This window comes from Curcuma longa, chromosome 1 (genome assembly GCF_044706935.1).
Source record: "Curcuma longa cultivar G26 ecotype Majalengka, Jawa Barat chromosome 1, ITB_CL_G26_1.1, whole genome shotgun sequence".
Lineage (NCBI taxonomy): Eukaryota > Viridiplantae > Streptophyta > Magnoliopsida > Zingiberales > Zingiberaceae > Curcuma > Curcuma longa.
The window spans coordinates 26915885-26928651 of record NC_133861.1 but is presented as its reverse complement, the minus strand read 5'-3'; the positions used below and the strand labels follow the sequence as shown (position 1 = coordinate 26928651).

Here is a 12767-nt window from a genome sequence, read left to right as displayed (position 1 = left end):
TCTTCATCAAACGGGAGAGGCATGCATTGGATTCCTTGCATGAGTCCTCCTTATATACAAGATTTAAAAAAAAAAAAAAAAAGTATGTGGGGCCTGCCATATATATGTAAAATACTTGGAAATATCCTATCATGAACCATGCTTGTTTAATTAATATTGTCAACTCTAATTAAAATAATAAATTAAACAAGATATGATCGATCTTTTATATTAGAGGAAATTATTGAAGTTTTAAAAGGAAGTTTCTTTGAATCTACACACGAGACAAAGTCCTAAATTTATATACAAGATTTTTTTTAAAAAAAAAATGTGTGGCCATGCCATATGTAAAATACTTGGAAGGGTGCTATCATGAACCATGCTTGTTTAATTTCGTCAACTCTAATTAAAATAATAAATTAAACAAGATATGATCTTTTATATTAGAGGGAATTATTGAAGTCCTAAGTTTATATATATTTGATAAGATTTTGAATAAAAAATACTTTTTGTCCAAGTGATATAAAATAAACTATATATAGTTGCTTATGTTGAAAAATTAAAGTAGAATTTTTTTTTTTGTGTTGAAAATTACAATTTAGTTAATTACTTACTATATCTTGTTGCAATGTCGTGGAAGGAAAAGAATTGACTTTGACTAATTAATTAACATTGAGACATCATTACTTGCGTGCTTTTTAGTTCGATCGATTGCTTCAACCACTTTGCTTTTGACTCACTCAAATTCATTTAAAAGTAAGTATCAGCAACCAATTAAACTAAAGCAAGCAATTACACATAACTTATCATGCAACTTCATTGTTCTTAATTATACAATGACTTTTTGTTCTTATACATTAATTATATTATGGCCGACGACGACTTAAGAAATGTTCAGGGTCCATCCAACGATAGATCTATAATTAATGTCTCTCCTTCCTCATCAACAGAACTGATCAGCCATTCTACAAATCTCATCCATTAGTAACCTGGAATTTCTGGGCAGTTTCCCTAGCTAATATTTAATTAAGTAGGTGCAATATTATGCAATAATTGGTGAAAAGAGTTGACTTTGAGTAGAATCTATTAGATATTGTCAACAAATCTGACATTAACAATGTCTACTGATAGATATTCAGATTTTTGTTTTCTTAAAAGGAGGTTTGGTGCAACTTAAAATTATTACCATGCATGTGATCTTTTGATCATGGATTCAAATTACGAAATTAACTTTTTACAATGTAATATAAACTTGTGTATAATAAGTCCAATATGATTCCACTTTTTTCTGAAATTCTGTTTGCACTAGCTGTCATTTATCTTTGACTCATTTTTAAAATTTTGTCACCTGTGTTGGTCTCCAATATTTTCTTTGGTACATAAATTGCCGAATGTAATTTTTCTCTCAATTTGGTTCATACTGTTACTATATGCGTTGGCGTAGCCACGTGAGGACAAAGTACTTTTAAGAGAAAATATCACAACTTGGAACGAGTGTGTCGGCCTTCTTCTCTCGTCAAAGTTGTACAACTCATTTTTTATCATCACTGTAGATTCTTGTCATCGAAAATCATAATTTGAGAAAGTTTAAATTTGATTTCAGTACTTAGAATATGATTTTGGAACCTGTGATACGCGGCAAGTGAAAGTGAAATCTCAGCTCACTTTTTGATTATTTATTCGATTTTTAGATATTTATGATCGAAATTTTTAAACTTTTATTGATTAATTAAGATGTGATGTGTTATTAAATAGGTGTTGAAGAAAATAACTTCGGAGATCGATGAATTATTATTTCTGTTTGTCAATCTAGCTTTGTCGTGACCGAGTCATCGACTGTCGAACCGAGTGACTGAGTTGTCGAGCTGAGTGCCCTTTTTTTTATAGTAAAAGTAAGTTGTAGAACTGCGATGGCCGGAGAACAAAAAGGCTGCAACAAATGAGATACATGACCAAGGAGTACGGAAGAATTTATAAGTTAGCTCCGCCCACCATCTCTGTTTTCTGTGCGCAAAGATTTAGATAATTTGAAGAAAACATAGGCCGTGAAGGGGGCGCTGACGGCGGTGGTGTTCCTGATGTGGCACTGCTCCAACGCGATGAGATTCCTGAAGAGGATGTCGGTGTCATCGGCGACCTCGAACTGCAGGATCTTAAGAACTCCTTTCAGAACCCCTTTCTCGAAGGTGATGCCCAACAAGTGATCATCATCAGACTGTTAAATATTTAGATAATTTGTCAGAGTCTTTTGAGTTTGTTTGAGTTTTTAGGTAACCAAATCTTTCCGAGTTTTTAGGTAACCGAGTCTGTTATTTTATTTTGTTCACGTTGAGATGGTCTATTGTAAAAGCCTATTTATAGGCTTGTTTGGCTTGTTTTTGGAATCAATCAGAAGTTGATTTTTCCCTTCATCTATTCTCTGTTCTCTATCCCTAAACTGCTGCAGCAGTTCGGTATCTGGGCGTATCAGTGGTATCAGAGCCATTGAGAGATCCTTCGACGGCGTCGGGCGGAGCAGCGCAAAATCACAATCAACACTTGTTTTCGAGCGAAGCAGAGAAGAAGAAGGAGGAGGAGGAGGACCATTAAATTGCCTCTCCCCGTCCTTCTTTGCCGCCTTGGAAGTGTACATAGTCCAACGAGTACACGAGGAATCGCAACGCCGGTGTCAGGTATCAGAATTATCCCCTTCAATGGAATCCGAAAGTAATTTTGTGCAACCTGCAATTCCACGCTTTGATGGTCACTATGACCATTGGAGCATGCTCATGGAAAATTTCTTAAGGTCCAAAGAATATTGGACGGTCGTGATTTCTGGAGTAGAAAAATCAAAAGAAGATGCTGCGCTAACAGAAGAGCAATTGAAAGATCTTAAAGCAAAGAATTATCTCTTCCAAGCTATAGATCGTTCAATCTTGGAAACCATTCTCTGCAAGGATACTGCAAAAGATATCAAGGATTCTATGAAAAAGAAGTACCAAGGCACGACAAGAGCTAAGAGGCAGCAGCTTCAAGCACTTCGTTCAGAGTTTGAAATGCTCCGAATGAAATCAGGAGAATCAGTTTCAGAATATTTTTCAAGAACAATGACAATCGTCAATAAAATGCGGATCCTTGGTGACAAGACAGAGGATGTTCTCATCATCGAAAAAATCCTTCGATCTATGACACCAAAATTTAATTTTGTTGTCTGCGCCATTGAAGAAGCAAATGATGTAAGTACACTTTCAATTGATGAATTACAAGGTTCATTATTGGTTCATGAGTAGAAAATCAATCAATATGAAAAAGAGGAGCAAGCATTGAAGGCTTTATCAGAGAATCACTCTACAAATTATAGAAGTGATAGAGGACAAGGAAGAGGCAGAGGTCGAGGAAGAGGAGGAAGATACAACAACGATCGAGGAAACCAACAACAAAATTAACATCAAGAGAATTATTTTCAAAGAAGAGGACGTGGAGGTTATTATTCAACAACTGATAGAACAAAGTCAGCAGACAAATCCAATGTTGAATGTTACCGATGTCATAGGTATGACCATTATAGATCAGAATGTTATACTAATTTGAATAAACAAAATGGAGATCAGACTAACTTTGCAGAAGAAGAAGAAGAAGAAGTGTCTCTTTTGATGGTATGTCATGAGAAAGAGAAAACTCAACGACATGTATGGTATTTAGATACAGGTTGCAGCAACCACATGTGTGGGGGAGAAGGATACATTTTCTGACTTAGATGAAACATTTCGCAGTTCTGTCAAATTTGGCGACAACTCTACAATTTCTGTTATGGGAAAGGAAAAGGTAACCATACAAGCAAAAGGAAATACTACCCATACTATCTCTAATGCTTTTTTTGTGCCAGATTTAAAGACTAATTTGCTTAGTGTGGATCAACTACAAGAAAAAGGATATGAAATTGCTATTAAAGAAGGAGTTTGTCGCATTCAAGATGCAAAGTTGGGATTAATTGCCTAAGTTCACATGACAGCCAATCGTATGTTTCCACTTTATCTTCATACAACATCTCATTCATGTTTTTCAGCAAAATTTGATGATGAGGCATGGCTATGGCACTTTAGTTATGGACATCTAAATTTTAGTGGATTAAAAATACTAAAACAAAAGAATATGGTGATCGGTCTTCCTCAAATTACAAATCCTTCTCACGTTTGTGAAGAATGTGTTGTTAGCAAACAACACCGTAATCAATTTCCCCAGGAAAAATCTTGGAGAGCAAAGGCGGCATTGGAGCTTGTCCATTCAGATATTTGCGGACCAATAACACCACACTCTAATGGAGGTAAAAGATATATAATTACCTTTATTGATGATTATAGTCGCAAAATATGGATTTATTTTTTGCAAAAAAAATCTGAAGCCTTTACTGCTTTCAAAAATTATAAAGTACTTGTCGAAAAAGAAATTGACAATTCGATTAAAGTTCTGCGTACAGATCATGGTGGAGAATATAACTCACATGAATTTGTAAATTTTTGTGAGAATCATGGAATCAAAAGACAACTTACAGCTGCTTACACACCCCAACAGAATGGTATATGTGAAAGGAAGAACCGTACTATTATGAATATGGTGCGAAGCCTTCTAACGACAAGTGGTATTCCTAAAAATTTTTGGCCAGAAGCAGTTAATTGGAGTATCCATATATTGAATAGAAGTCCCACATTATCTGTTCAAAATATGACACCAGAGGAAGCTTGGAGTGGAAGAAAACCAACGGTTGATCATTTTCGAGTTTTCGGATGTATCGCTTATGCTCATATTCCAGATGAAAGAAGAAAGAAGCTAGACGACAAAGGTGAAAAATACATTTTTCTTGGTATAAGTAATACATCAAAAGCTTATAGATTATATAATCCTTGCACTAAGAAAATCATTATAAGTCGTGATGTTATTTTTGATGAAAAAGACACTTGACCATGGAATCAAAATGGTGTTAAAAGAAATATCTCAGCAGATCTTGATGGTGATGAGAAAGTACAACAATCTATGGAGGATAAGCAACAAATCCCATTAGATCTTGATGATGATAAGAAAGTACAATAACCTATGGAAGATAAGCAACATGAGGAAGTCTCTCAAAATACTCCTACAACAGATCAAAGTTCAATGGAAGTAGAATCGCAAAGGCCACAACGTGTTCGAAGAAGACCAACATGGATGTCTAATTATGATGTGACTAGAATTGATCAAGGTGATGATCCTCTTACACATTTTACTTTATTTTCAGATTGTGATCCTACAACCTTTGAAAGTGCCGTCAAAGATGCAAAATGGCGTAAGGCAATGGATGATGAAATTGAAATCATTGAAAGAAATGATACTTGGGAGCTGATTGATCTTCCGAAAGGACACAAAACCATTGGTGTAAAGTGGGTCTTCAAAACAAAGATAAAAGAAAATGGTGAAGTTGACAAGTATAAGGCGCGTCTAGTAGCTAAGGGATATAAGCAAGAGTATGGAATTGATTATAAGGAAGTTTTTGCTCCTGTTGCAAGACATGACACAATCAGATTGGTGGTTGCATTGGTAGCACAAAACTCGTGGCCTATTTACCAACTAGATGTCAAATCAGCATTTTTGCATGGAAACTTGGAGAAACAGGAATTCAAGAAATCTATGATGGTTGAATTTGAAATGTCTGATCTTGGAATGATGCATTACTTCCTTGGCATGGAAGTAGTGCAATCAACTAATGGAATTTTTATTTCTCAAAAGAAGTATGTGCAAGAAATTTTGAACAGGTTTCAAATGAAGGATTGCAATCCTGTAAGCACTCCAACTGAGTTCGGCTTGAAGCTAAACAAGGATCATGAAGGGAAGAAGGAGGACAGTACAATTTATAAGCAAATTGTTGGCAGTTTGATGTATTTAACTGCAACAAGGCCAGACATAATGTATCCTGTGAGTTTAATAAGTAGATACATAGAAAATCCAACAGAAATACATTTATTAGCTGCCAAGAGAATCCTTCGCTACTTACAAAGAACTAAAGATTTTGGATTATTCTACAAGAAGGGTGAAAAATCAGAGTTGTTTAGGTTTACTGATAGTGATTATACAGGAGATCAAGATGATAGAAAGAGCACTTCAGGCTATGTATTTATATTGGGCACAGGGGTTATATCATGGTCTTCCAAGAAGCAATCAATTGTCTCCTTGTCAACTACAGAAGCTGAATTTATTGCTGCAACTGCTTGTGCTTGTCAAGCTATCTGGTTGAGAAAAATTCTTGAAGAGCTTCAGTTCAAACAAGTTGAAGCAACTACAATTTTTTGTGATAACAGTTCAACAATCAAACTCTCTAAAAATCCTGTGCTACATGGCAGAAGCAAACATATCGATGTAAAGTATTATTTTTTAAGAGATCTCAGCAATGATGGAACAATCAGACTAGTTTATTGCCGAAGTGAAGATCAAGTTACAGATATACAGACCAAGCCTCTCAAGTTAGCTACATTTGTGAGGTTACGTGGTCTACTTGGAGTTTATTCACGTGCTGCTGTTGTTTTCTCTTAAACTGATTTCTGCCGATTTCAGTTTAAGGGAGGGTGTTAAAGATTTAGATAATTTGTCAAAGTCTTTTGAGTTTGTTCGAGTTTTTAGGTAACCAAATCTTTCCGAGTTTTTAGGTAACTGAGTCTGTTATTTTATTTTGTTCACGTTTAGATGGTCTATTGTAAAAGCCTATTTATAGGCTTGTTTGGTTTGTTTTTGGAATCAATCAGAAGTTGGTTTTTCCCTTTATCTATTCTCTGTTCTCTATCCTCAAACTGCTGCAGCAGTTTGGTATCTGGGCGTATCACAGACTTCTTATATTGGTTGACGGCATCAGTATTCCTGGTACAAAGCATCTATATTCTTAATTTATATCTTTTGATACAATTATATTCATTTTTAAATTATGATGAGAATAAATTGAGACTATCAACTTCTTTTTTGAACTTTAAAGAAGAACGATTGAGACTATTAACAAAGAAAATGATCAATTTATGACCTCTTGATGTCATATTCATTAGTGGATCGATCAGGATTTCTAAAGTTTAACAACTATTAATGAAATTTATTGATTTGGTGTAAGATGATCTTCTTCCTGGACAACCGTTTGACATTATAGTACTCTAAATTCGAAAATGAATTTCTTTTAACATGGGACGATTGATGTAGAAGAATTTAAAGATTTTTATTATTCATTTTAATAATTTTTATTTTTAGTAAGTTTTAAAATGTTTAATATTTATAGTTTTTGAATTTTTTTTATTTTATGATTTTTTGAAATCTATTTAAGATTTTTAGAATTGAGTCTGTTAAGAATTTTTTTAGTCCGTTTATATTTCCTTATCTATTGTTATTCTTCTGAATTAATAGATTATAGAAAATTATTTTTGACGTTCGCAGTTGAACCAATAAATTCAATATTGCCTACAGGATAATCGTTATTTTGTCCGACATATCAGAGTATTACTAGCAGAATAATCGCTATCTTATCTGACGTCAATTGATATCAAAGTATTGCCCACTATCGTCTGTGATCGTTGCTCGCTCATAGAGGGCAGGTTTCTTATTCCCTCCGGACTACTCATCCACAGCCACAGAATCTCGATGACAAACACGCAGTCCAACAGCATCATCGTCACGAACTGGTTTTCACACATGCAGCTGATCGATTGCGTTGGGTAATAAGCACTGCGAGCTTTAGCTTCGTTCTCCTTGATTACTCTGAGATAGTACTTGAGATCCTGGGACTTGTTCTGATCTAGCAACTTATTGAGCAAGGACCACTTGTGTTGCTGATTCATGGCTCGAAGGTGAGCCTTGTGATAGTGGTACGGTCCCAGTGACACAAGCTTTGGCTCATAGGCCTTAGGCTGAGCATCTCGTAAAATTTTTGAAACTTCAAACAGTGTTGGCTCTTGCCCATTTAATCCTACATTCGTATGTCTTTCAATTACCAATAGTCTATACTCTAATTTTTCTACCAATTCCTCATCTAAGTTGGTTGCAACATGCCCTCGGGACATAATTGAATTGATTACGACGGAATAGAGTTGCTGAAATGGACAATGATCGAATCTCAGTAAAACCGAGGCAGTACCCTCTTCCGTCGTGACCAACTGCAGCTTCTCGATTTACCTCCTCACAGTTGATTGTGGAACCGATCGTGTGCGACCATTGGAGTGGACAAAGATCGAATTTTGACAAAGTCGAGGCAATGTCTTCTTCCATTGTGGTCAACTGCAGTTTCTCGATTTACCTCCTCACAGTTGGTCGTGGGACGGACCGTGTGAGACCGTTAGAATGATGGATTCCACCTTTATACTGAAGTTTGTTGCAACATTCATCTTTATTTTTTATTACCTATAACAAAAATATTAATATTAAAAAAGATTATATATATATATATATAATATCCTGCTCGACGAAAAAATCCACCTCCCGTGCGCGACCGCCAGACCTCCCCGCGTTCATCGCCGCCGTTCGTCGCCGTCCGGTCACCGCCGGCCACCATCTCGGGCTCGTTGGAAGTGCAACTCGACGGCGCACACATCGGCACCGGATTCCGGCCGGATTGGGCCGGAATCCGGCCGAAACAGAGCAGACGCGCTGGTGGCCGATTTCGCCGGAATCCGGCCTAATTTATTACCAATAATATTTATCATGATTAGCCAAGTAAATGATAAAAAAATTATTTTGAAACTTAAAAAAATGTAAAATAATACTTGAGGGTGACTCAAAAAATATTCCTTCTGCAAAGATTTGTTCAAATTAATATTAACATTATATATATATATATATATATATATATATATATATATATATATATATATATATATATATATATATATCAGGGGCGGCTCAAGCCCACGGAGGGCCCTAGGCGAATTTTTTTTTAAAATGATTGTTATTATTTTAAAAAATTTTCTCTCACCCTTTTTTATTCGGACTTGAGACCGACAATGATGGGTTTAAAATTTTTTTAAAATAAATTAAAATTTTAATTATAAAAATAAATTTTTTATATAAAATTAAATTTTCTTGCTTTTTTAGTTGCAAAATTATTAATTAAATTTTCATATTCAAGTTTTAATAATAAATTTTTTTCAATTGATAACATTGCTAAATTATTTAATCTTTCTTGTGACATAGTTGAACGTAAATAAGACTTTATTAATTTTAATTTTGAAAAAACTTCTTTTCACTGAATCATATTTTTTATGCGTTTTGTATGTCCAGAATCATATTTTTTAGTAGACATATTTATATTTATATAATAATAGAAATTGAAAGATAAATATTTATTCTAATAATTAACTATCTACTAACAATTAATAATAGAACAAAAATAAATATTTATTTACTCTAATAATGAACTATCTACTAACAATTAATAATAGAACAGAAATAAATATTTACTCTAATAATGAACTATCTACCAACAATTAATAATAGAACAAAAATAATTTACCTTAGTAGTCCGTCAAACGATCCACTGCCCGATTCGTCAAAAGACTCGTAGAACAGCTGAATCAAACACAAAAAATTACTATTTAAAAGCTAAATCTAAACAACAATAATATTAGAACCATTATCTTCTTAAATATGTATTAACATTTAAGCAGTTGCATTGCCATGAAAAAGTTGACTTTGGTTAATAAAAAGATCTCTATAGCTTTTTATAACTACACTTGCACCAAATAAAAAGTTGACTTTGATTAATTCATATAACTTCATATCCTTTTATATTTATGCTTGCGCAAGATTAAATCCCGTTGACTATTGTTTATGAAATGTTCAATCAATTTAAGCTAAACCAGATCCATTTAAAATAACACTGAAATTATTGGTGTAGTTCAATTTAATTGAGTTTAAATTGGATTAGTTTTTCTATGAAAATCCTGAGGAATTTTTATTTCAACTGTATAATTAAAAAATTACTTACCTCTCTTCCTCTTCAACTAGAAACTTGTTGGTAAAATTAAACATAAAATTTATATGGTAAAGTTAAAAATAAAAAGTATAATTTGGATAAAATGAATTAATAACATAAAAACTTTAATGTTGGCATCGAATTTGAGAAATATAGTGGAGAAAAATTGTAAATTTTAAAAATTAATGAGTATTATTAAAACTTGTTCATAAGAAGTACCATGTTTGTATTTTTTTTTCTTTTTGTATTCACAACTTTTAAAGATAAATATAGAAAATATATAGGAATACGAAGAAGAAAATAAGAAAACTTATAAATAAATATAATCTTTCTATAAAATTTATAATAATTATATTTTATCATTAAAATTTTATTAAAAAACAAAACACTTTTTCCAAACCATCATAAATATTTCAGCATTTTACTAAATCATGCACCTAACTTTCAAACATCTAAATTGTGTATCACAGTTTCATATTTATCCTCTACTATTTCACATGTAGGTCTTCTTCATCTTCTACAAATCTATACCAGCGTTTTGGCTTCTTAATTTATCTTAAGATACCATAATCCATATTTTTTGCAACTAGCCTATCACATATGAAACTATCATTTTCTCTATCAATATTATATTTTCTGTTTAGCTAGCTTTTTATAATTTTTTTTCACAAAGTCATTTATGGACTTAAGCATGTCATATTCACTCAAAATAACACTCATGACTCCCTAACACTACTGATTTTCACCGTGGTGAAAATTTCTAATTCTATAACTTGTACGGTCGTGAATGAGTTCGGTCATGAATGAGTTTTAACCAAAACTCGATGATGGACTTTGACTCTTCAGAATCAACCCAAATCAAAACCATTGTGTTCCTAGAACCCTCATGATTCTAACAATGCTCTAGGACCTTGGTTATAAATCCTAGATACATCCTTCGGAGTTTATGAAAAGTATTCAAACTTGTCCATTTTTAGTATAATGTTATTATTGGATTTAGGTCTTTCATGTTCACTATCCAACACCACCAATGTATTCTTGGGATCCAAAGTACTCTAGCATTGTAGAAATTTCATATTCTTAAACTTATATGACTATTAATGAATTTTGATCAAAACTCACTTATAACCTTCAACTCCTTATAATCAACTCAAGCTAGGTTTAGTATGTTCCTAGAGTCATGTTATTCTAACCATGTCATCCAACTATGGTTTGCACACCATGTCATCCAACTATGGTTTCTTTCAAATCCAGGAAAAGAGCACTGAGCAGCATTAAAATGGATTCTCAGGTATCTCAGAGGTACTTCTAAAGTATGTATACACTTTGGAAATGATAAACCTGTGTTGGAGGGTTATACAGATGCAGATATGGCAGGTGATATTGATTCAAGAAAATCCTTGTCTGGTTATTTAATTACTTTTGCAGGGGGAGCAGTTTCATGGCAATCAAAACTGCAGAAGTGTGTTGCTTTGTCAACTACAGAGGCTGAGTATATAGCAGTTACAGAAGCTTGCAAGGAAGTATTGTGGATGCAGAAATTTCTACAAGAGTTAAGCCACGAGCAAGAAAAGTATGTTTTGTACTGTGACAGCCAAAGTGCAATTCATCTCAGCAAGAATTCCACATTCCACTCACGTTCGAAGCATATCGATGTGAGGTATCATTAGATTCGTGATGTGCTAGAATCAAAGATGCTACAGCTTGAGAAGATTCATACCAATGAAAATGGTTCTGATATGATGACTAAGGCATTGCCAAAAGAAAAGTTTGTAGTGTGTCAAGATATTGCAGGTATGGGGGAACCTTCCTCCATGTGATCGGGAGGGGGAGATTTGTTGTGGTCCCTCCACATGGGCCACACTTGGGCTTTTACCCTAAGCCCACTTTGGTTGTATTCTATTTAAATTGAGGATGCAGTCGTCGCAAGAAAAGCAGCGAGAGAAACAAAAAGGAGAGAAAGAAGGTGTGCAGATTTCTCCAACGCAGTCTTGGAAAAACTTAATTTGCCAGAGTTTGAACCGTTGGATCATCGTCAAATTTTGACAGCGTGTTCGTAACATCTTGGGCATCATTCTGAACGGTGGAGATCGAATTTTGACATCTGTAAGTCTGTCCGAATTTAGAAAAATGAACTAGAGAAATCTAGAGTTTCCACAATTTTGTGAGGTTCTTCTTATTCCTAATTATTCTCTTATATTCATCATGGTTATGATAATGATGATTATGCTGCTGTATTGAACATTGGAGTTCCCATTATTATTGGTGATAGTGGAAGATTTAAGTGGCCAACTCGGTCCCGTGATTTTTACCCAATTTGGAGTTTTCCACGCTAAAATCGGTGGCGTTCTAAATTTTTGATTGATTTAGCTATTTGTTATTGTCAGATTTGATTGACTAGTTTGCATTATCGATTTGATTACACAAAGTGGGAAAAAGAAATTTTATTATTCCGCTACAAGTTATCTGATAACAGATTTATTGAGGTCATTCTTTCCTAACACTCTTCAACTAAAAACTTATTGGTAAAATTAAACATAAAATTTATATGGTAAAGTTAAAAATGAAAAGTATAATTTGGATAAAATGAATTAATAACATAAAAAACTTTAATGTTGGCATCGAATTTGAGAAATATAGTGGAGAAAAATTGTAAATTTTAAAAATTAATGAGTATTAGTGTAATCTAGTATATAAAGGATATAGAATATATATAAAAAGAAAGAAAGATTAAAACTTTTTCCATAACAAGTGTCAGGATTAGTAACATGTTTGTATTTTTTTAACTTTTAAAGATAAATATAAAAAATATAGGAATACGAGGAAGAAAATAAGAAAA

General features: G+C 33.5%; 1 pseudogene; it reads right to left on the bottom strand.

The window, feature by feature from the left end:
• Positions 1 to 1783: 1783 nt before the first annotated feature.
• LOC141827106 (uncharacterized) lies at positions 1784 to 8021 on the bottom strand (annotated as a pseudogene).
• Between the last annotated feature and the right edge of the window lie 4746 nt (positions 8022 to 12767).